This window comes from Anomaloglossus baeobatrachus, chromosome 11 (genome assembly GCF_048569485.1).
Source record: "Anomaloglossus baeobatrachus isolate aAnoBae1 chromosome 11, aAnoBae1.hap1, whole genome shotgun sequence".
NCBI lineage: Eukaryota > Metazoa > Chordata > Amphibia > Anura > Aromobatidae > Anomaloglossus > Anomaloglossus baeobatrachus.
In genome coordinates, this window is record NC_134363.1 from 76,923,781 (window position 1) to 76,948,260 (window position 24,480).

A 24,480-nucleotide genomic window follows, 5' to 3' on the forward strand; every position below is an offset into this window, starting at 1 on the left:
TATTTATTTTACTGCACAGTATAGACACGCCCACCGGCTGCTGTGATTGGGTGCAGTGAGGCACCTGTCACTCAGTGTGGGGGCGTGTCTCACTGCAACCAATCATAGGCGCCGGTGGGCGGGGAAAGCAGGGAATAGGAGATTGTTTAATGAGCGGCCGGCTTTTTCAAAATAGTAAAAGCCGCCGCAGCAGTGTGAATGCCGTGCAGGGCCGCGCCGGGGATCGAGGAACGGTGAGTATGAGAGAGGGGGGGAAACTTCAGTCACTCGGGGGATTAGCGGTCACCGGTGAATCCTTCACAGGTGACCGCTAATCAGTACTCGACACAGACAGAGCCGCGGTATGAGGATGAAGTCGGGTGAAGTTCACCCGAGTTCATTCTCATCGCGCAACTCTGTCTGCTGTCAGCCGACGTTTATAAACTACATTGTGCATCACACACACGGACATTCCACACGGACATTCCACGTACACATACACGTTAATTCCACACGCGCACATGGACGTTCTGCACACAAACACGGCTAGCATACGCAATTCACACAGGTGCCACACGGACCATAAAGACGGACACAAAAACGGGACACGGACCCGAAAAACGGCCCGTAACACACGTGCGTGTTTTTCACGGACGTGTGAAGGGGGCCTTAAAGGAATAGGAGTTTGCAAAGGAACCATGGGAAAACCACAATCCCTAGCAAACCCAAAATCCATCAAATTGAGCACTGCCCCTGAGTCCACAAAGGCAAATGCAGAAAAGGAAGACAATGAGCAAATCAATGTGACAGACAAAATAAACTTTGGTTGCAAAGAACCCACAGTAACAGAAGTAGCCAATCTCCTTTCACGTTTAGGGCAGACAGAGATGTTATGAGAAGCGTCTCCACTAGAGATGAGCGAACCGGTCGCGGTTCGGCTCGAGGTCGGTTCGCCGAACGGACGTCCCGTTTGAGTTCGGCTCGTCGAACGTTCGACGAACCGAACTCGAACTGCATAGGAAACAATGGCAGGCAATCACAAACACATAAAAACACCTAGAAAACACCCTCAAAGGTGTCCAAAAGGTGACAAACAACTCACAACACAACACAAACACATGGGAAAGTGACAAGGACATATACTCATGCGAAAACAAAAGAGCTGGACAAGGAAAAAGAGGAGGACTCACAGATATAGGTATGGCACGCCCTTCTAAAATCATGTAAAACACCGCAAGGTGACTCCAAGTGGAGTCTCCCTTTTTTTCAAAAAATTGGGCCCCACACAGACACCTTATCAGTGGCAGCACTTGTGCCCTAGTTGCAAACAGGATGTTTTGATTTGCATCAAGCACATTCAAAAATACGCTATTCTTAACCGTCCCCAGGATGACACCGGGGTAGGTAGCAAAGTCTTTCCTGATCCCAGCTCTGTTCATCTTGGCTTCTTTTAAAAACAATGTAAGCAAGGGTTACTCCAAGCAGAGTCTTCCTTTTTTCCAAAAATTGGGCCCCACACACACCCACCCCTTCAGTGGCAGCAGTTATGCCCCAGTTGTACAATTCACAGCTAGATTTGCATCAAGCACATTCAAAAATACGCTATTCTTAACCGTCCCCAGGATGACACCGGGGTAGGTAGCAAAGTCTTTCCTGATCCCAGCTCTGTTCATCTTGGCTTCTTTTAAAAACAATGTAAGCAAGGGTTACTCCAAGTGGAGTCTTCCTTTTTTCCAAAAATTGGTCCCCACACACACCCACCCCTTCAGTGGCAGCAGTTGTGCCCCAGTTGTACAATTCACAGCTAGATTTGCATCAAGCACATTCAAAAATACGCTATTCTTAACCGTCCCCAGGATGACACCGGGGTAGGTAGCAAAGTCTTTCCTGATCCCAGCTCTGTTCATCTTGGCTTCTTTTAAAAACAATGTAAGCAAGGGTTACTCCAAGCGGAGTCTTCCTTTTTTCCAAAAATTGGGCCCCACACACACCCACCCCTTCAGTGGCAGCAGTTGTGCCCCAGTTGTACAATTCACAGCTAGATTTGCATCAAGCACATTCAAAAATACCCCATAATTAACCGTCCCCAGGATGACACCAGGGTAGGTAGCAAAGTCTTTCCTGATCCCAGCTCTGTTCATCTTGGATCATTTTTAAAAAACACAGCAAGCAAGGGTTACTCCAAGCGGAGTCTCCCTTTTTTTCCAAAAATTGGGCCCCACACAGACACCTTATCAGTCGCAGCACTTGTGCCCTAGTTGCAAACAGGATGTTTTGATTTGCATCAAGCACATTCCAAATCCACAAGCATTTACTCTCCCCAGGATGACATAGGGGTAGTAAATTCCTTCTGGATCCATGACTTGTTCATTTTGATAAATGTCAGTCTGTCCACATTGTCACTGGACAGACGCGTGCGCTTATCTGTCAGCACACACTCAGCAGCACTGAAGACACGTTCAGAGACAACGCTTGCAGCTGGACACGACAAAATCTCCAAAGCGTAACTAAAAGCTCAGGCCATTTTTCTAGATTAGAAGCCCAAAAGGAGCAAGGCTCCATTTTCAAAGTCATGGCATCGATGTTCATTTGGAGACACTCCTGTATCATCCTCTCCAGCCGTTGACTATGTGTCAGACTTGTTGTCTCTGGTGGCCTTGCAAAGGAGGGTCTAAACAAATTATGAAAAGATTCCATAAAATTGCTGTTACCAGCACCAGATACGGTCCTACTGGTACGGGTAGACTGTTGAAGATGACGAGACCGTCCCATGTTTGTCAAGTTACAACTGGGAGAATCACTCCCTGCACCTGTACAGTTGTTTGGTGGAAAAGCCGAGCTAAGATCGAGTAACAGCTTCTGCTGATACTCCTGCATACGTGCGTCCCTTTCTATGGCTGGAATTATGTCACAAAATTTGGACTTGTACCGGGGATCTAATAGTGTGGCAATCCAGTAGTCATCATCACTTCTAATTTTGACCATACGAGGGTCATGTTGGAGGTAGTGCAACAAGAAGGCACTCATGTGTCTTGCACAGCCATGCGGACCAAGTCCACGCTGTGTTTGTGGCATAGAGGTGCTAACCATTCTTTCTTCCTCTGACATCTCATCCCAACCTCTTTCAACAGAAATTTGACCAAGGTCTCCCTCATCTGCTGAGTCTTCCATGTCCATGGACAGTTCGTTCTCCATTTCTTCATGTTCTCCTGCACCTTCCTCAACATTTAGCCTGCTACTATGCGCCCTTGTTGATCCCTGTCCCCCATGGTCCCATGCCTGCTGCGTTGGTGATGATGAACGTCTGGACCTTGGTGATGTTGTTGTCCCTTGCGCATATAAATCCTCCTGTAGTTCCTCCCCTTCCTGTTGTCGCACCCCCTGACTCCGAATAGTGTTTAGCGTGTGCTCCAGCATGTAAATGACTGGAATCGTCATGCTGATAATGGCATTGTCAGCGCTAAACATATTCGTCGCCATGTCGAAACTGTGCAGAAGGGTGCATAGGTCCTTGATCTGAGACCACTCCATCAGGGTGATCTGCCCCACCTCTGCATCTCGTTGGCCCAGGCTATACGTCATGACGTATTGCACCAGGGCTCGGCGGTGCTGCCACAGTCGCTGTAACATGTGGAGAGTTGAATTCCAGCGTGTCGCCACATCGCATTTCAGACGATGAACCGGCAGGCCGAAAGACTTCTGGAGCGATGCAAGTCGCTCAGCTGCGGCGCTTGAACGGCAGAAGTGAGCAGACAGTTTTCGTGCCCTGTTCAGAAGGCCATCTAGGCCGGGATAGTGTGTTAAAAATTGCTGGACAACAAGGTTCAACACGTGAGCCATACAAGGTACGTGTGTCACCTTGCCCAGGCGAAGGGCCACACCCAGGTTTGCAGCATTGTCGCACACGGCCTTACCAGGCTGCAGGTTGAGTGGAGACAACCATTTATTAAACTCGGACCGCAGAGCTGACCACAACTCCTCAGCTGTGTGACTCTTATTCCCAAGACATGTCAAGCTAAAGACCGCCTGATGCCGTTGCGCTCTGCTGCCAGCATAGTAATGAGGGGTGCGTGATTCCTTCTGCGCAGTGAGAACGCTGGTGGCCTGACCAGGCAGGCTTGGGGCAGAGGTGGAGGACCCAGATGAGGTGGAGGAGGCAGAAGCAGTTGCGGAACTTGGACAGACAGAGGATTGACACACAAGTCGTGGGGACGGCAAGACTTGTGCAGCAGACCCTTCACCATCTATCACCATAGTTACCCAGTGCCCAGTCAGCGACATGTAACGTCCCTGTCCATGCTTACTGGTCCAAGTATCGGTGGTGAAATGCACCCGTTCACACAGAGTTTCTCAAGGAAGCAGTGATGTTGTGTGCGACATGCTGGTGTAGCGCGGGCACACCTTTCTTAGAGAAGTAGTGGCGACTAGGCATCTGGTACTGGGGCACAGCGACAGACATAAGGTCTCGAAAATCCTGTGTGTCCACTAGGCGGAAAGGCAGCATTTCGGTAGCCAAGAGCTTACAGAGGGATAGAGTCAACCTCTTAGCTTTGTCATGGGTCGCAGGAAGTGGCCTTTTATTTGACCACATCTGAGGGACAGAGATCTGGCTGCTGTGTGTAGACGGTGTTGAGTAGGGTGTCCCTGGAAAAATGCAGGTTTGTGAGGAAAGTGCAGGTGGAGACATGATGTTGCCTTCATCCAACGTTGGTGCTATCGATGTCTGAGAGAGCTGTACACACTCACTTGTTTCCCCTTCCAAACCAACTGACGACCTACCAAGCAAACTGCCTGTTGCGGTTACAGTGGTGGAAGTTGTGCGTGGAAAAACAGGTGTGACAGCTGTCCCCACAGTCCTAGAAGATGAAGAGCGCGCGGATGCACTGGAAGGGGCAGGCGGTGGATGGTTCGCTCCGCTAGGCCGCATTGCAGCACGGTGAGCTTCCCACCGGGACATATGATATTTATTCATGTGACGATTCATGGAAGAAGTTGTAAAACTGCTGAGGTTTTGACCTCTACTAAGAGAACCATGACAAATTTTACAGATCACATAATTTGGGCGATCTTTTGCTATGACAAAAAAGGACCAGGCTAGGCAAGGCTTAGAGGGCATGCGACCTGTTGATCCACCCCGACTAGTGCTCAGAGGCAGAGTGGTGGCTGAGGATGCAGTTGTAGACGTGCTACTAGTACTCCGACTCTGTCCAGGAAGGCGCAAGGTAACTTCGTCATCAGTTGCATCCTCCTCCACCACCTCTGTTGACCTCCTCGAGTGCCTGACTGTGGGTTGACAGTAGGTGGGATCTAGAACTTCATCATCAATTGTTGTGTTTGCACTCCCCTCCCCCTCAGACCGAGCCTCTTCTTGCCCTGACCGAATATTTAAGTTGTCATCCCAATCGGGTATCTGCGTTTCATCTTCATCAGTATGTTCCTCATTGTCTATAACCACAGGTGTTACAGTTTGTGACAAAGGGTCAACATTATGCTCTTTTTTATAATAGCAGAAACGTAGTCAATTTCAACCTTAATTTTCCAAAGTATATATATAAATCAGCAAGGTCTTAAATCACATAAATCTCCTAGGAGACGCTAGTATAAAACTTAACATTTAATGCATAATTTAAAAAGTGAACAGGGTCACTGAACAACGTGACATACTCAAACACAAAAAAAGATAAGTGGTGTTAGATCACAGCCCCATACGTATTGCGCGGCACATTTTCTGAACGGAATAGAGGTGGGGGACGTGCTTTGTGTGCGTTCATAGATGGGCGGTTTGATGTGGCCTAGCACCAGGACTTATAGAACTTGATTCTTGGTCCAGCACTGAGGTTCCACCGGGAATGCCTGCCTTTGTGATGGTGGTATTACCCTATAATTTGGATTAATAACTTCCCTGAGGAATATTAATGAAACGCGTCGGAAGTTATGTGTTTTTTGATGGAAGTTTACCCAATAATGCACTAACAAATCAAGGATACAAGTCTACTCGATTTATGACAGTCGAGTTCCAGGTTTGCTGCATTAATATAGCCCGCTACTTTGAGTGAGATTTGTCCCCCTTCTATCTCTGGGTACCCCTATATTAGGTGGTTAGTTCCTAGGATAGTTTAACAGGGAGTTATCTCTCATATGGACATATGAATGTGTCATTGATGTGTGGTGTTGTTTCTTGAATAGCCTGACAGTGGTATTGAGTAAGATGGTGTGCTTGCGCACCTGTGTGCTTAATACGTATGGGGCTGTGATCTAACACCACTTATCTTTTTTTGTGTTTGAGTATGTCACGTTGTTCAGTGACCCTGTTCACTTTTTAAATTATGCATTAAATGTTAAGTTTTATACTAGTGTCTCCTAGGAGATTTATGTGATTTAAGACCTTGCTGATTTATATATCAACATTATGCTCAGAAACTTGGTCCTCACGGCCTGAATCAGAGTCACAAAGGTTCTGGGCATCACTGCAGACCATTTCCTGTTCTGTACTCACTGTAGCTTGGGAGCAGACCTCTGATTCCCAGGCTATAGTGTGACTGAACAGCTCTGCAGACTCAGCCATCTCAGTTCCACCATACTGTGCAGGGCTGATGGAGACTTCAGAGCTGGGAGAAAGCAAGTTTGATTGGGATGACAACTCAAAGGACTGGTGTTTTTTGGATGCGGTAGTTGAGGTGGCTGAGAGGGCACTTGTTGGACCACTTGAGATCCATTCAAGCATTTTCCTTTTTTGGCCATCATCTACCTTTGTTCCTGTTGTTCGTGTCCATAAAAAAGGGAGCACATCGGATTGTCCACGGTAAGTAGTAGACATCTTACTTTTGCTGGTAGATGGTCTATCTTCAGCAGATGATAATGGAGCTTTGCCACCTTCCCCACGGACAAACCCTTTTTTTCCTTTTCCACCACGCCTCTTCCCCTTTCCACCAGCATCTGTCATTTTGCCACTCATGCTGATTGCGACAAGATTGTGCACTGAAAATGTGGTAGTAAAAATTGAGAGGTGGTGTAGATTGCAGCGGTGGTCTAGCTTTATTAACAGCAGAATAATAAAGAATAAATATCCCTGACAATGCAACTACGGCCCTTAAACTGGCAGCATCAATTGCTAGTATAATGGCTTAGTAACTATCAGTTTGAGTGTGCAATGCAGGCAGACGTGCTGCAAATATCTGTGCACTACTGGGACTATACAGAAGTCCAGCAGCCACCTTTAGGATGACACTAGGTACACTCAGTGTTTGCTAGTATAATGGCTTAGTTATAATGAGTTGGAGTGTGCAATGCAGGCAGAGGTGCTGCAAATATCTGTGCACTAGTGGGACTATACAGAAGTTCAATAGCCACGTTTAGGATGACACTAGGTACACTCAGTGTTTGCTAGTATAATGGCTTAGTTATAATGAGTTGGAGTGTGCAATGCAGGCAGAAGTGCTGCAAATATCTGTGCACTAGTGGGACTATACAGAAGTCCAATAGCCACGTTTAGGATGACACTAGGTACACTCAGTGTTTGCTAGTATAATGGCTTAGTTATAATGAGTTGGAGTGTGCAATGCAGGCAGAGGTGCTGCAAATATCTGTGCACTAGTGGGACTATACAGAAGTCCAATAGCCACGTTTAGGATGACACTAGGTACACTCAGTGTTTACTAGTATAATGGCTTAGTTATAATGAGTTGGAGTGTGCAATGCAGGCAGAGGTGCTGCAAATATCTGTGCACTAGTGGGACTATACAGAAGTCCAATAGCCACGTTTAGGATGACACTAGGTACACTCAGTGTTTGCTAGTATAATGGCTTAGTAACTATCAGTTTGAGTGTGCAATGCAGGCAGACGTGCTGCAAATATCTGTGCACTACTGGGACTATACAGAAGTCCAATAGCCACGTTTAGGATGCCACTAGGTACACTCAGTGTTTGCTAGTATAATAGCTTAGTTATAATGAGTTGGAGTGTGCAATGCAGCCAGACACTACACGCGCTTAGGGAAGGAAGACAAGGAAAAAAAAAAAAATGGCGATCGCCATTATACAAACAGCAGTGATCTGAAGGCGCTGTTCACGCACACTATACACTGAAATTTCATAATAGTGTGAGTCACAGAGTGACTTACACTATTACAGCGGAAAGCCAGCTAGGAATTAGCTGTTTTTTTGCTGCTAGAACCGTTCTCGAACGTTTCTAGAACTATCGAGCTTTTGCAAAAAGCTCGAGTTCTAGTTCGATCTAGAACAGGCCCCAAAATCACTCGAGCCTAGAACTGGAGAACCTCGAACCGCGAACCACGCTCAACTCTAGTCTCCACAATAGAAGCACAGTCTATTCTTCCGTCTGAACCCCTGCCGACTAGCATTAGAAAGGACCCTATCACACTCCATAGGCTCCAAAGGCTGTTCCACAGGCACAAAACCAGCAGGTATCTTCCTGCACTCACGTAAACGCCTATCGATCTGAATGGCCAAGGTCATAGAGGCATCAACACCAGAAGGGACGGGAAATCCTACCATTACATCCTTCACAGCATCCACAATACCCTTGCAAAAAAGAGCCGCAAGCGCATCATCATTCTATTTGGTAATGACCGCCCACTTACGAAATTTCTGACAAAACGTTTCTGCAGAATCCAAACCCTGAGTTAAGGACAACAAGACCTTTTCTGCTTGTACCAGAATATTGGGTTTGTCATATAATAATCCCAAAGCCTGAAAAAAGGAGTCCACATCATTGAGAATCGGATCATCCGACGCTAAAGAGAAGGCCCAGTCCTGAAAGTCACCATGCAGCAAGGAGATGACAATCTTAACCTGCTGTACGGGATTCCCTGAGGACTTAGGGCGCAGGTCAAAACATAATTTACAATTATTTTTGAAGCTCAAAAATCTTGACCTATCTCCCGAAAAAAATTCAGGAACAGGAATCTTAGGCTCTGCAAGGGGAGTCTGTGCAAGATAAGACTCTATATGACGAACCTGAGCATCAAGATGAGCAACACGCTCACCCAATTCATCCATGCTAGACAAAAGAAATCTTCCACGGAACCCAAAGAAGAAGAGGAAAAACACCAAAAAAAAAATATATTTCTCAGCAGACTTTTTTTTTCTTTTCTTTTTTCTTTCTCCTTCTTAAAAGTACCGTTTAAATTTGTGTGCCGGATGTACTGTTATGATCCGGAACCATGGAAGACCACCACAAATCATTGGCAAAAAGGTGACAAGAGCATTGGCAACTAATCTGGCCGCCTTCCCCTTACTAACCATCACAACTAGAAGTAGCCGAGGGGTGAACTAACATCCTGTGCACTGCGAACCCAGCCGGAGAACTAACTATCCTAAAGGTAGGAAAGATGAATAACTATCTGCCTCAGAAAATAGACAAAAATAGCAAGCCCCCCACATTCAAAGATTGCAGTGATATAGGAAAAACACAATACACAGGTAGATGACAGGATTAGCAAAAGGTGAGGCCCCCGCTGACTAAAATAGGAAAGGACAGGAAAGGGACTGATGGTGGCCAGAGAAAAACCCTGCAAAATACCAACTTCCTGATAGTACAAAAAGGCCCTCAGATCGCTCGATCTGAACTCCGTGCTATACCTGGTGCCCTTGTCATACCAATGAACAGAAAACAAGAATTATAACAAATTCAACAAGCCACAAACACATGGACCCAAAGGAGCTATACTCCACACAGAACTGCAGGGAGTTCCTCAACAATCCACTGAGGGGGAAAATCCCTGGAAGGAAATACACTGAAACCAACCACAACAAATGACAAACCCAGATAAGCAAAAGAACCAGACAATAAATAAAGAGCAAGCACTTATTTGGAGTAGATGTGACCACCCGGTCCCGCCCCATTACGTCATCAGTCATGATGATATTATATTGTAACTTATTTTACAATAGCATTCAGCTCAGGCTGACTGTTATTGACCTCCTCTACTGGCGTTATGTTCTTGATCATATTTTATGTTATTATTGTAAAGCGCTATGGAGTTTCAATAAGGAAGCCGACCGGGCGGTATCACATGACCAAACATGTGACCGCCCGGTCCCGCCCCATTACATCATCCGTCGTGGTGATATTGTATCCTGAATTATTTTACAGTAGCGTTCAGCCCAAAATGATTGCTATTGACCTCCTCTATTGTCGTTATGTCCTTAATCATACTTTATATTATTAAACTGGAGATAAGTCAGAGGGCAGTATCACGTGACCATCACATGACTGTTTCGTCCTGCCTCCCTCTATGTTGCTGATAACACAATCCGATTTTCTTTATTATATCATGGGCTATTTTACAGTAGCGTTCAGCCCAGACAGATTGCTATTGACTTACGCTACTATCGCTGAGTCTTTGATAGTATTTTATATTGCGCTCTATGCGCTCCACTTAGAGCACCGGAGGTAAGTCAGTGGGCGGTATCATGTAATCATCACGTGACCACTTTGTCCCGCCTCCTTCCATGTTGCTAACAGCACAGTCCGATTATCTTTCATATGAAGCAGTTCACATTAATGATTTTCTTATATGGAGAAGCACTGCTCGTTTTTTATTTTATCAGATATTGGGGTTGTTATATAGTAACCTCCCTGTCACTTATCACCATTCTTCCATATACTGTCCTGATTGAGATAATAAATATATTGCACCGCACTATAATGTAAAACCAATATCTAGTACTATGCTTTCCATCATACTTATGGTTATACTGCATTTATTCTCGTATATTTATTTCAGTGGGGCTTCAGAACATCAGCTTATCCAAGACAGAAGGCTTTTTCAACAAAAGGGGGGGGGGGACTTTTTTATTTTAAATTTTTCCATGTAATACATAAAATGGTATCTCCATCATATATATCAAAACAAAGGTATTTCTTGGGACAGGAAAGGGTTCAAAGAAAATGAATAGTAAGGAGGTGAATGGGTATATCACCTCTATATCATTAATTCGGGCCTGTCCCTTCACGGGACTATCCTGGCCAGGCGTGTATTTGTTTAATGGTATATGCAGTAAAGGTATATCTGAAAACAGATTCCTTGCATCTACAAAAAGCAACCGAACGTAAGCTGCTCATTCAGTCCCCTTGGTTGTACACAATCAAATCTATAAATCCATCTGCTTTCTTTTTGTAAGAGCAGCTGGTTCCAATTTCCTTTCCTTTCTGGTTCAGTAACAACCTCAAGGACCCTAAACACAATGGACTTTGTGTCACCTCCATGGACTTGTCGAATATGTCTCGACACTGAGGTATCTCTATTATTTCTTACGTCTCCCAGGTGTTCTCCCAGACGTTTTCGCAACTCTCTTTTTGTCTTACCGACATAATCTAGGGGGCATGTGCAAGTGGCAACATATATAACTCCTTCCGTGCTACAGTTTGCAAAATCACGGTTCTCATAGTTTTGTCCTGTGGCAGAGCAAACAATCTGTTTCCCTTGTAGTATCCACTTACAAAATTTGCAATGACCACATTTAAATGTACCATTGATCTTCCTATCTAGCCAGGTACCTCCCTGGCTGGGTGCCTTATAAAAGCTGTGAACTAGCCTATCTTTTAAGGATTTCCCTTTTCTAAATGTGATCATGGGGCAAGTTCCAATGAAATCTCTCAAATTAGGGTCTGCTCTTAGGATGCCCCAGTGTCTCTCCAATATGGTATAGATCTCACGATTATGATTATCGAAGGTTCCAATAATCCGTGTGATTCCATCTGAGTCATCCTTTGTTCTGCGTACCAACAGTTCTTCTCTATTGCATTGGACTGCATTCTTGTACGATCGCTTCAAGGTGTCAAACGGGTAACCTCTATTGGTAAATCTCTGGCAAAGATCCTCCGCTTGTTTATGAAAGATCTGATTATTTGAGCAGTTACGTTTTAATCTTAGATATTGCCCCCTCGGTATCCCTCTTATTAGGAGTTCGGGGTGATGACTTGTCCAATGCAAAAGGCTATTTGTTGCTGTGCTCTTTCTATACACCTGGGTCTCAATCTGTCCCTCGGTCCCTCTTGTGAGCAGTATGTCCAAGAATGCCAGTCTGCCCATGCCAACCTCACATGTGAAGGATAAGCCGATATTGTTGGTATTCAGATGTTTCACAAATTCATGGAAAGAACTGACAGTCCCGGTCCAGAGGACCAGGACGTCATCTATATAACGGCCCCAGTACGTTATATGCTCCGCATACTTTGAGCATGGCTCATGAAATACCACAGTGCCTTCCCACCAGCCCAGGAACAAGTTTGCGTATGACAGAGCACAAGAACACCCCATCGCGGTGCCCCTGAGCTAGTGGTAGTATTTTCTATTGAAGACAAAAAAATTGTGGGTCAGAATGTATTCCATTAGTTTGACAACAAATCCATTATGTTTTTCGAAATGTGTCCCTCTCATACCAAGAAAATAGCTTATTGCTTGTAGGCCTAGATGGTGGGGTATTGAACTGTACAATGCTTCAACATCTTTTGAAGCAAAGATGGTCCCTTTTTCAATCATAACGCCGTTCACTTGAGTTAGAAGATCACTTGTGTCACGTACAGTAGGTAAGAGGACAGAGATACCACGTAGGGTCTGAGAATAGTGTCCAGGTATACACCCACGATCTGTGATAGCGAGTTTATGCCTGCTACAATTGGTCTCCCTCTAAGGGGAGATGTCCCCTTATGGATCTTTGGTAGGGCATAGAACGTGGGTGTAACCGGAGACTTCTCATTCATAAATTGAAATTCCTTCTGTGAGATCACGCGCTCTCTTAGTCCCATCATCAGGATCTCCAATAATTTATCCGCAAATCTCAAGGTTGGGTCCCTCTCCAAAACCATATAGCCATTAGGGTCACGTAGAATTGAATAGCACATCTTCAAGTAAATCTCGTGGCTCATGATGACTATATTTCCCCCCTTACCTGAGGGTTTTATCACAAGTTCTTTATTGTTGGAGAGTGTTACCAGAGTGTCCATTTCTGACCTAGACAGATTGGGAGGAATCTGTCTGGGCTGAACGCTACTGTAAAACAGCCCATGATATAATAAAGAAAATCGGATTGTGTTATCAGCAACATAGAGGGAGGCAGGACGAAACAGTCATGTGATGGTCACGTGATACTGCCCTCTGACTTATCTCCGGTTTAATAATATAAAGTATGATCAAGGACATAACGACAGTAGAGGAGGTCAATAGCAATCATTCTGGGCTGAACGCTACTGTAAAATAATTCAGGATACAATATCACCACGACGGATGATGTAATGGGGCGGGACCGGGCAGTCACATGTTTGGTCATGTGATACCGCCCGGTCGGCTTCCTTATTGAAACTCCATAGCACTTTACAATAATAACAAAATATGATCAAGAACATAGCGCCAGTAGAGGAGGTCAATAGCAGTCAGCCTGAGCTGAATGCTATTGTAAAATAACTTACGATATAATATCATCATGACTGATGACGTAATGGGGCGAGACCGGGTGGTCACATGTTTGGTCATGTAATACCACCCGGTCGGCGCCCTTTTTGAAACTCCGGTAGAATGGGGTGTTCTGGCATATAAACAAGCCAGGTATCCATGGAGAGTGGGCGGTTCGGATTCAGGTGGGTTGCATCTTGCCATTAGGGAACATATTTAAGAGCACTGGGCTGTGATGTGACTTGGTCTGCCACAAGCACCATCTTTGAAGGACATTTGCTGCCATATATGCAGCTGAGCATCAGAATGGTATGTAAGAGACATGGGGAACCTCCATCTGTGCAATGGTATTCTTGGGACAAGATTTTTAATTGAAATATTTATTCCACAGGCGATTGCGCCTTAAAACTCCTGATGAACCCCAATATATATTAATGGGGGGAAACGCGTCGAGTTTTCTTTTGGACTCTTTGCGGACTATATCTATGGAAAATATTAATGAAAATCATGTGGAAAAGCTGCCGTGAACATATTTAAGATAAGTGACTATTCTGAATCATTATTTGTCTAATCTGCTCGTATCTAAATTAGTGAGGGAGATTAGGGGCAGCTTGCAAGGGCTAGCCGCCATGGAATGGGGGCACCATCTGAACTTTAGGGTGCGTGTAACGTAAGTTATATCTCCATTGACAGGTAGCGGACAGATTGATTTAGGATGCATTTAGATTCTATTGCCCTAACATAGATAGACGGTAACAAGATTTCCATAATAACTCCGTATCCAAAGAGGTCCCCATTGTGGCTTCATTGAGTCCGATTTTGTGTTTTGTTGGTTGTGTGTATTCACTCACGGTGTGGGATAATTTTTACTTTTAATATTGCTAATAAAAATCAGTTTTTAAATATTTAATGAAGGTAGATTTGCTGGAGAACAATAGAGGGGTGTACCGGCTTTTGCCCCCAGATCTACCCAGGATCGGCGGAGGTCCCTGACAGTGGGTCTCAGCAGTCCAGAGGCACCAGTGTGCACCAGGAACTGTGAGTAAACACCTTGAAATTGCACCCTCAGGAGTTGCCTCAGTTATTCTGCCGGCACTACATCAACAGTTACAAGCACCAACAGTTGCCCCGGGGCACCGCTCCACCTGTGGGGAGCAGTAACACCATTGCTGCCGTTCCATCACCCTGAGGACCTCATGCAGCAGCGGCGGCTTAATAGCCACAAACTACAGGTGGCGTTACGAATATAAACTTTAATCACCCCCAAGTCACCAGCCATATTGATTGACCCCACCAGGGTACAGAGTCGGGCCCAGCCACCACTGACGTCCCCCGGACTAGTCCGGCCCGGCATCGGGTGTCCCATGGGGTGGGCGAGTCATATCACAAATAGAGGCTATGGGGCCCGTGAGTCAGGGGGGCCCAATGCCAGCGCTGGCACTGGCCCCCCTCCCTTCCCGCGGGCCCCCTGCTGAGGATTACACTTTCATTTGTATCGGCATTGCAGATGCAAATACAATTGAAAGCAATGATGAGAGAAGGAGCAGAGAGCTCCCTCTCTCATCATTCTCCTGCTGTGTGCCTGTGACACTCTCATTTATCAGCACAGAGGAGCATGGTGGAAGCACTACTGTGTGCCACTGTGTTGAGATGTCAGAGTGGCAGAACAGTAGACATGCGCTGAGGAGAAGGCACAGCAGGCTAATGAGGAGAAGTGAATATGTATTTAATCAGGGTGACCAGAGGACTATGGGGGTGCAAACTACTATATGGGGGTTGCATAAAAGTATATGGATTTGCTGGAGAAAAATTGATATGCTGCCTCTAAAATAATTTCGGTCTAGTTTCACCCGTCTATTGTGTCTCTTTCTCGGTCGTCTTCTAAGCCTCGCCTTTTATGGATGGACCTGGGATGGACCTGGCTTGGCCTCCACTACAGCCTCAGGGCCTGGGGGCTAGCCTAGTTGGTATTCTACCCCCTTTCCAGAGGTTCTGCTGTGGGCTGTAGCCCTGGGCGCGTGCAGCTGCCCTGGGCCTCGGTTTTTGCCTTTGGAACTGATTTCGCATCCTCCAGCTTCTAGGGACCGTCCCCTGTATGCGGCCTGATCCCTCCACCTGTTGTCTTCGTGGAACAGGCCACCAGCATGAGAGCTGTCTGTGGCCCTGGAATCCCTTCTGTTCTACTTGGTGTTACCTGGACCTACTGGGTCCCAGGATCTTCACCAGGAAGCATCGCTTTCTTCTTCTTGCTCCTGACTGACTAGAGCTCTTTCCTACTGTCTTTCCTTCTCCTCTGCCTCCCGCAGACCTCCTCACACTCCTTCCTTCTCTCTCTTCTCTCCCTTCTCTCTCGCAGACTGCCTAAACTCTGACCTTCCTTACTACTCTGCTCTCGGGTGGCTCCTCCCACCTTCCCCGTTGCTAAGCTACCACCCTACGGGAGCAGGGATGGGTCTTACGGCCCCTCCCAGCATGCAGCATGAGAGGGTTGCTGCCACTGTCCCTGGTCCCTGTGTGTACCTAACAATGGTGTTGTGCAAATTTGCCTGTGGACCGGCGTTCACCCCTTTCCTTACCCAGGATGGGACATCACACCGCTGGATGGGGTGCAATGTTCCTGTGGCGACGGAAGCCTCAGGGGCACCACACTCCCCCACAGCGAATCCCAGCACGTCCTCGGGCTGAAAAACAACAAGAAATGTGGAAGAAATTGCAAAAGACATTTTTGTATGCATATAAAACATTAAAACTTTCAAACTTTTCTTCCCTTTATGGGAGGCGCATATTCTTGAACGTTACATAACATAAAATAATAAAACTTTAATGTCTTTGGTACCTTCCCACCAGAATTCTGGTAGGGGGCACAACAGGTGCAACTTTATACATTTTGGCTACAACAAGTCCAGTAGCCTGGTAGTCTGTTTAACTTTTAAACTTAGGGGGGGTTGAAAATGGACCAGCCACTAAGTCCAGTGGCCCGGTTAGAACATGACATTTAAGTAAACAGATATGACAGGGGACCACATTCCAGTCTAGTGGCCCGGTACACAAACAAGGGGGTGACATCTTCGCAAAGAACAAAGGGGCAGAACATTCAGTATGGGTGACATCTTCAAAAAGAACAAGGGCAGCACAAAAGGGAAAATCTTCAGAAATGACGAGGGGCAGACAGGGTCTAGTTACAGTTCAGCTTCTCTTCTTTCGTTACATTCAGATGCTGGGATCCCGCTGCGGCAGGGCCCTAGGCAGCAGGTAGGCCATGGAGATCCTGGTCTGCGTCTCCTGTGTGCTGGTTGATGGCCTGCTGCAGAGTGCTGCGGCCTGGGTCTGCTCTGCAGCGGGGCTGCTTGCGTGCATGGGACTGCTGGCTGAGGCGGTACTGCACGCTGGCATGGTGCGGTGCCACTCTGTCTCTCTTGGGGCTGCCTCCTCCCGCAAGATATGGACACTCAGGGCATACCAGCCACAGCTCCCCATCAGCCTTGTGTATTCCACCAGGTCACCAGGCTTGACGTCGCGCCCTTGGTGGCCTCTGGTCAGGTGTTCTTCAATATCGCGGCGGGCAACAAACACGTCTTTGCCCAGGCCTGGCTCTTGGATAAAGCCCCAGCCTCCTTCCTGTCTGAAATCAATGATCTGTCCCCTTCTGACTGGGCCCTGGGATCCTTTGCGGGCCTGCCGGACTTTTGCTTTTGAGGCCAGGTTGGACCCCTCCACGGCCCTCCGCTTCTCCTCCCGGAGCTCCCGTTCCCGCTGCAATTGCTCCAGCTGGCGGGCGCAGGCGATCTCAGTTGCAAGCGGGGTCGCGGCAGGGCGCAGTGGACGGACGAGTCCAAGGTCGCGGAACGGAGCGGCATCCCAGTTCACCCCAGGTGAGCCTGTAACTAGCAGGTCGGTAGGAGGGCTTGGTAAGGGGCCCACTAGGCTATCAGGGCCCGCGGTGCTCAGGGTGTCTTCGCTCCCAGCGTCTGCTGTGCTCTCTCCGGCCGCGGAGTTATCGGCGGGGGTCTCCTGCAGGGCTGCAGGAGAGCTCAGTGGTGTCACTTCGTAGCACCAGGGGCTTGGGCAGGCAGGAGCAACATGCGGCTTACCCAGGTCCAGTACTGCGGCCTGTTCTCGGTGGCCCACGACTTCTGCTGCCGCCAGGTTCTGCTCGGCACTCACCCTCCGCTCTGCATCCTCCACCCGCCGTCCCATTTCAGCCTGCAGGGCGCTCAACCTCCGGGTGAGGAGCTCGACTTCCTCTCTCAGGAAATCTAGTCCAGGTTCCAGCCTCTGGGTCGCCGGGGCATCTGGCTGCAGCTTCTCCGCCATGCTGCTTGCCTGGGGACCGTTCACTGCTGGACTGCTCGGGTGCTCGACCACGCCACTCGGCTGCACCCTTTCCCCTTTTGGAGGTGGAGCCGGGGGCTGCACCAGCGCTTGGCCCCAGACTGGCACCCAGCCCATCACAGCCGGCACCGCTCCGTTCACGATCCAGTACATCTTCTTGGCCTGCTGGTCTGGCATTTAGACTTGTTCTGCCAGCCGGCCAGCTTTTCTAGGCGCCATTTCTCTCTCCTCCACTCTGCATAGTGGGCCCTGCTTCGCACTTCTCTGGCAAAACCAAGGGGGCGGGGCTTACTTTCGCGCCCTTTCTTCAGGCACGCCCCCCTTCTTCCCGCGCTTTGCAAGCTGTAATGGCGGCGGTTTTTCACAGTAAAGCAGTCTTTAAACACAGTCCTTCAGGCGCACAGTACCCAGTGGGGGCCGGGCACGTTATCCTGTTCATGAAGCCAAAGTTGACTCGCCAACCCCAGGGCTATGGGACACTCGGTGCCGGGCCGGACTAGTCCGGGGGACGTCAGTGGTGGCTGGGCCCGACTCCGTACCCTGGTGGGGTCAATCAATATGGCTGGTGACTTGGGGGTGATTAAAGTTTATATTCGTGACGCCACCTGTGGTTTGCGGCTATTAAGCCGCCGCTGCTGCATGAGGCCTTCAGGGTGATGGAACGGCAGCAATGGTGTTACTGCTCCCCACAGGTGAAGTGGTGCCCCGGGGCAACTGTTGGTGCTTGTAAGTGTCGATGTAGTGCCGGCGGAATAACTGAGGCAACTCCAGAGGGTGCAATTTCAAGGTGTTTACTCACAGTTCCTGGTAGGTGCACACTGGTGCCTCTGGACTGCTGAGACCCACTGCCAGGGACCTCTGCCGATCCTGGGTAGATCTGGGGGCAAAAGCCGGTACACCCCTCTATTGTGTCTCTTTCTCAGTCGTCTTCTAAGCCTCGCCTTTTATGGATGGACCTGGCTTGGCCTCCACTACAGCCTCCGGGCCGGGGGCTAGCCTAGTTGGTATTCTACCCCCTTTCCAGAGATTCTGCTGTGGGCTGTAGCCCTGGGTGCGTGCAGCTGCCCTGGGCCTCGGTTTTTGCCTTTGGAACTGATTTCGCGTCCTCCAGCTTCTAGGTACCGTTTCCTGTATGCGGCCTGATCCCTCCACCTGTTGTCTTCGTGGAACAGGCCACCAGCCTGAAAGCTGTCTGTGGCCCTGGAATCCCTTCTGTTCTACTTGGTGTCACCTGGACCTACTGGGTCCCAGGATCTTCACCAGGAAGCATGGCTTTCTTCTTCTTGCTCCTGACTGACTAGAGCTCTTTCCTACTGTCTTTCGTTCTCTTCTGCCTCCCGCAGACCTCCTCACACTCCTTCCTTGTCTCTCTTCTCTCCCTTCTCTCTCGCAGACTGCCTAAACTCTGACCTTCCTTACTACACTGCTCTCGGTTGGCTCCTCCCACCTTCCCCTTTGTTAAGCTACCACTCTATGGGAGCAGGGATGGGTCTTACGGCCCCTCCCAGCATGCAGCATGGGAGGGTTGCTGCCACTGTCCCTGGTCCCTGTGTGTACCTAACAATGGTGTTGTGCAAATTTGCCTGTGGACCGGCGTTCACCCCTTTCCTCACCCAGGATGGGACATCACACAGCTGGATGGGGTGCAATGTTCCTGTGGCGACGGAAGCCTCAGGGGCGCCACAGATATGCCACTGGTGGAGGCTACAGGGAGATCATAAAAAAAAAAATCTACTCTAATCTAGCTGGCTCACTAGTGAATCATCTAGAATGGAGTTGCTAAAATGAGGTCCTCATAAAATCAGCTACAATTCAATATTGTAGATTGTTACAACTCTGCTGCACTCTGTTACACTTTTCCCTGTGAGGCTCCGCCCGATCTTCAAAAACATATCCATTGTAGTCACCTCAGCACCAACCTGTCCAGAGTGGAGGCTACGGGGAGAAACTCAAAAATCCACTCCAATCTAGCCGGCTCACTAATGAATCATCTAGAATGGAGTTGCTAAAATGAAGTCCTCAAAAAAATCCACTCCAATCTAGCCGACTCACTAATGAATCATTTAGAATGGAGTTGCTAAAATGAGGTCCTCAAAAAATCAACTACAATCCAATATTGTAGATTGTGACGACTCTGCTGCACTCTGTTACACTTCTCCCTGTGAGGCTCTGCCCAATCTTCAGAAAAATATCCATTGTAGTCACCTCAGCACCGATCTGTCCATAGTGGAGGCTACGATGAGGTCCTCAAAAAATCCACTCAAATCTAGACAGCTCACTAATGAATCATCTAGAATGGAGTTGCTAAAGTGAGGTTCTCAAAAAATCAACTACAATCCAGTATTGTAAATTATGATGACTTTGTTGGCTGCGCTCTGTTCGCATGTTGCAGATTTGGTGCAGAAATACAATACTAGACAGTACTAGACAATACTAAGGACCAGGGGGCATTCACTGAGTGGAAAAAAAGCGATTCCGACAGCTAAGTAGGAAAGGGTTCTTTACAGTTAGAGCAGTCAGACTGTGGAATGCCCTACCACAAGAGGTAGTAATGGCAGACACTATAAGAGCTTTCAAAAAAGGGCTGGATGATTTCCTCAGTACACACAACATTGTTGGTTATAAATGACTTTGTGACCAAATGTAGAACTGGTGGAGGAAGGTTGAACTAGATGGACCTAGGTCTTTTTTCAACCTTAGTAACTATGTAACTATGTTCTCCATGAAATCTGCACCCTCTGACAGAAAAATGCACGAAAAAAACACATGCGTTTTGGTACATTTTTGTGCCATACATTTTTCTTTATGTAGTTAATGGGTTGAAGGGCTAAAAGGTGCAGGAAAAAACACAATAATATTCACATGCTGTAGATTGCACCAAATCTGCAAAAAAAAAAAAAAAAGTATATATATATATATATATATATATAATATATATATATATAATATATATATATATATAATATATATATAATATATATGTATACACCGTATTTTTCACTTTATAAGACGCACTTTTCCTCCCAAAAATATGAGAGGAAAATGGGGGGTGCGTCTTATAAAGCGAATATAGCGGTACCTGGGGGTCCTGTCTGTGCGGTGATGGGGCGGCCGGGTGCCTGTGGCTGCGTGCAAGTGGCCGGGTACCTGTGCTTGCGTGCAAGTGGCCGGGTACCTGTGCTTGCGTGCGGTGGCAGCCGGGTACCCGTGGCTGCGTGCGGGCGGCAGTCGGGTGCTGTGTGCGGGATGCGGCTGGTGGCCGGGTGCTGTCTGCGGGTGGCGGCCGGGTGCTGTGTGCGGGCGGCGGCTGGGTGCTGTGTGCGGGTGGCGGCTGGGTGCTGTCTGCGGGCAGTGGCTGGCGGCCGGGGGCTGTGTACGGGCGGCGGCTGGGTGCTGTGTGCGGGTAGCGGCCGGGTGCTGTGTGCGGGCAGTGGCCGGCGGCCGGGTGCTGTGTGCGGGTGGCGGTCGGGTGTCTGTGCGGGCGGCAGATGGCTGACGCCCGCACGCAAGCACAGGTACCCGGCCGCTTGCACGCAGGGTGGGCGGGCAGCCTGCTGGCTGCCACTCTGTGCGTGCGGGGCGGGCGACTGTGCAGCAAGTTACCCAGTTTGTCCGAGGTCCCAGTTTCAAATGATGACAGCGGGCGCATGCACAGATGGAGCTCTTGGATGAGAGCTCCATCTGCGCATGCGCTCCCCCAGGAGTCAGCGCATGCATAGATGGAGCCCTTGGATGAGAGCTCCATCTGCGCATTGCGCCGCTCCAGGCGCCATTATTTGAACCGGGACCACGGACACTGGGACACTCCCTGCACCGGCCTGCTGCATGACTCACCCACCGACGCCGACGCTGCTGCTGCCGCCACCACCACCACGGGCCCCGCAGCTCTTGCCACCATGGGCCCCCCGGCTCCTGCCACCCCAGGCGCCACCGCACCTGCCACAACGGACGGCACCTGCCACCATGGACCCCGCTGCCACTGACCCGCCGTGCCTGCCAGCACAACCTCTGCCTCCTGTGACCCCATTTCACCACCACTGCTGCCCCCCTCCGGTAAGAGAACACTGGATTATAAGACGGACCCCATTTTTCTTTTTTTTACCTTTTTTATGTCTAAGTTTGGGGTGTGTCTTATAATCCGGTGCGTCTTATAAAGCGAAAAATACTGTGTGTGTATATATGTGTGTGTATATGTAAATGTGTGTGTTTGTGTGTATCATATGTGTGTGTGTATAGATGTGCATTTGTGTATACTAGATGGTAGCCCGATTCTAGTGCATCAGGTATTCTAGAATATGTATGTAGTTTATTGTATCTGTTCAGCGTGCTGTCACTGACAGAACGTGTTCAATAAACGTGACAGAAGTACGTCACACTGTGACTGACAGAACGTGTTGAGTAAACGTGACTGAACTACTTGGCACTGTGACTGACAGAACTTGTCCAGTAAACGTGACTGAATTACATCACACTTGTTTAGTAAACATGAGTGAACTACGCAGGGCCGGCGTCAGCACCCACCGCCGTCCACACACATCGTGCCATCACGCTTCAATCATTATTTTCCGCTGCATTTGCTCTCTAACACAGGTTCTGTGACAGTTTGTATCACGTTGCTAAGGCCGCATTCGGGTATCTAAGGGGCCTGCCCGCACCACTCCATCAGCAACACCCACATCCAATCCGGAGGCAGCTGAGCAGAGAGGTGGGTGGGACATGCCGTGGAGGAAATAGGAAGCAGCCGCATCTCCCAGCCTGCAGGGCCAGCGAGGGGAGGGAGAAAGTACTACAGAGTATGAAAAGAGAAGAAAGTGCATGGTGAGTTCATTGTTCGCGGGCGGCTGGCGCCACCAATCAGCGACGCGGGATTTCCATTACAGACAGAATTCGACAAATATATATATAGATATGCTGATTTTACTTTAAAAAAAATATTGAAAGTTTTAGCTATGATTATTCCATTGGACAGTGTTTCTTAAAACTTTTTCTGCTACAATATTGCTAACTACTGTGCCATCATTGATGATCCCAGAGGAAGACCTTTACTACACATTCATCATCAAAAAAATCAGTAATCTTACATGTCTCACAGATCTAAGGTTTCCATTTGATGAATAAGTGTTTGTTTGGCCTTGTGACCTATGTATATGGGACTGACTATGTAAATTTAACAATTTAGATGACACAACATATACCTATTTTTCTTTTTCTTTTGTGTATGCTTGGGACAATGGATAAAAGCTTTTACAGTAGTGATAAAAATGCACTGGCTGCAAAAGACAATAGCCTGAAGTGAAATTGAAAGACTTTGGTGACCTCTGCTAAGAAATTCAGAGAACATTATTTTGAAATCGCTGTATTAAGAGAGAGATTTTCTGCCAGGCTTTCATGACCTCTAGAAAGGTGTCAAATATTTTATATCACAAGTGAGACGATTTTCGAATGGATGCCAGGAAATAAATTATTCATTAAAAACAGGAATCCCTTAAAAAAGGGGAATATTATTCTGCCGTACTAAATAAACGCATTGATAAAAACAGTGAAAGGCTCTTCTGAAGTAAAGGATTGGGTGTTCTGATATGATAAAACAGACATCATGGGTTACAATCATTCTCACAGCTAGATAGATAGCCTACCTACACTCAGCTGCTTTTAAAGATTACTTTCAGCCAAAGTTTGGGCTCTATGAGTACTTTTTTATTTGTGCCCATCCACGTAATCCTATTTACTTAAAGAGCGTGTTCTTGAGCCGCGTATTATTCTCCACTAGAAACGAAAGCCGGTTATTGTGTTTACTTGGCAACCTACATCAAATTTGTAATGTAAAATTGCTCCTCGGTGCTCAAGGTAGGAAAGAATTACATTAAATATGAAATGTTATTAGCATTAAGTAGGGAGGTCAAGGACATATCTGAGTGACACCATTATAGAAAATAAGATTGCCAACTTATAATAGGGTCATGCGAGTCCACCAGAGATGAACTTCAGGCTTCTGTGGAATAGCAAATTTTGAGTGTACGATGTGTCATAATTAGACAGGTTCCATAGACATAGTAGATGAGACTGGAAGCACATTAACCCTTTAGGAAACGCCTATTTGATCTTAATAACCAAGCATTTCTCTTTCATTTTTTTTCTCTTTATCATTTTGTCATTTTCGAGACCATCATTTTTTTATTTATTCATCAATCTAGCTGTATGAGGCTTCTTTTTTGAGGGATGAGCAACTGGAACCATATTTTCGATATAAATTTTCAACTTACATTTGCTAAATCTTATTAGGCGAATAAAAAAAAAAGCAATTCTGACACTTTTTTTAGCATGTCTAATTGTATACTATTTATGCACTTGTGTACTATTGTGTATTATTTATGCATCTTCTGTGGGTTTGTATGATAACAACTAGTTTGATTTATGTTTTTTACTGTAAGTGTACTATTTGAAAAAATAAAGTCCTTTGGTTTAGTCTCGCCATATTCTGAGAGTTTTCCAGTTTTCTGATGATGATGAGATGTAGCTTTCATTGATACTATTATGCACAATGAATGACTTTGTGATTACCTTTTTTACACTTTTACACAACAAAATACTGAAGAGAAAAGGCCACTTTACACACAGAGATAAATCTGTGGCAGATCTGTGGTTGCAGTGAAATTGTGGACAATCAGTGCCAGGTTTGTGGCTGTGTACAAATGGAACAATATGTCCATGATTTCACTGCAACCACAGATCTGCCAAAGATTTATCTCTGTGT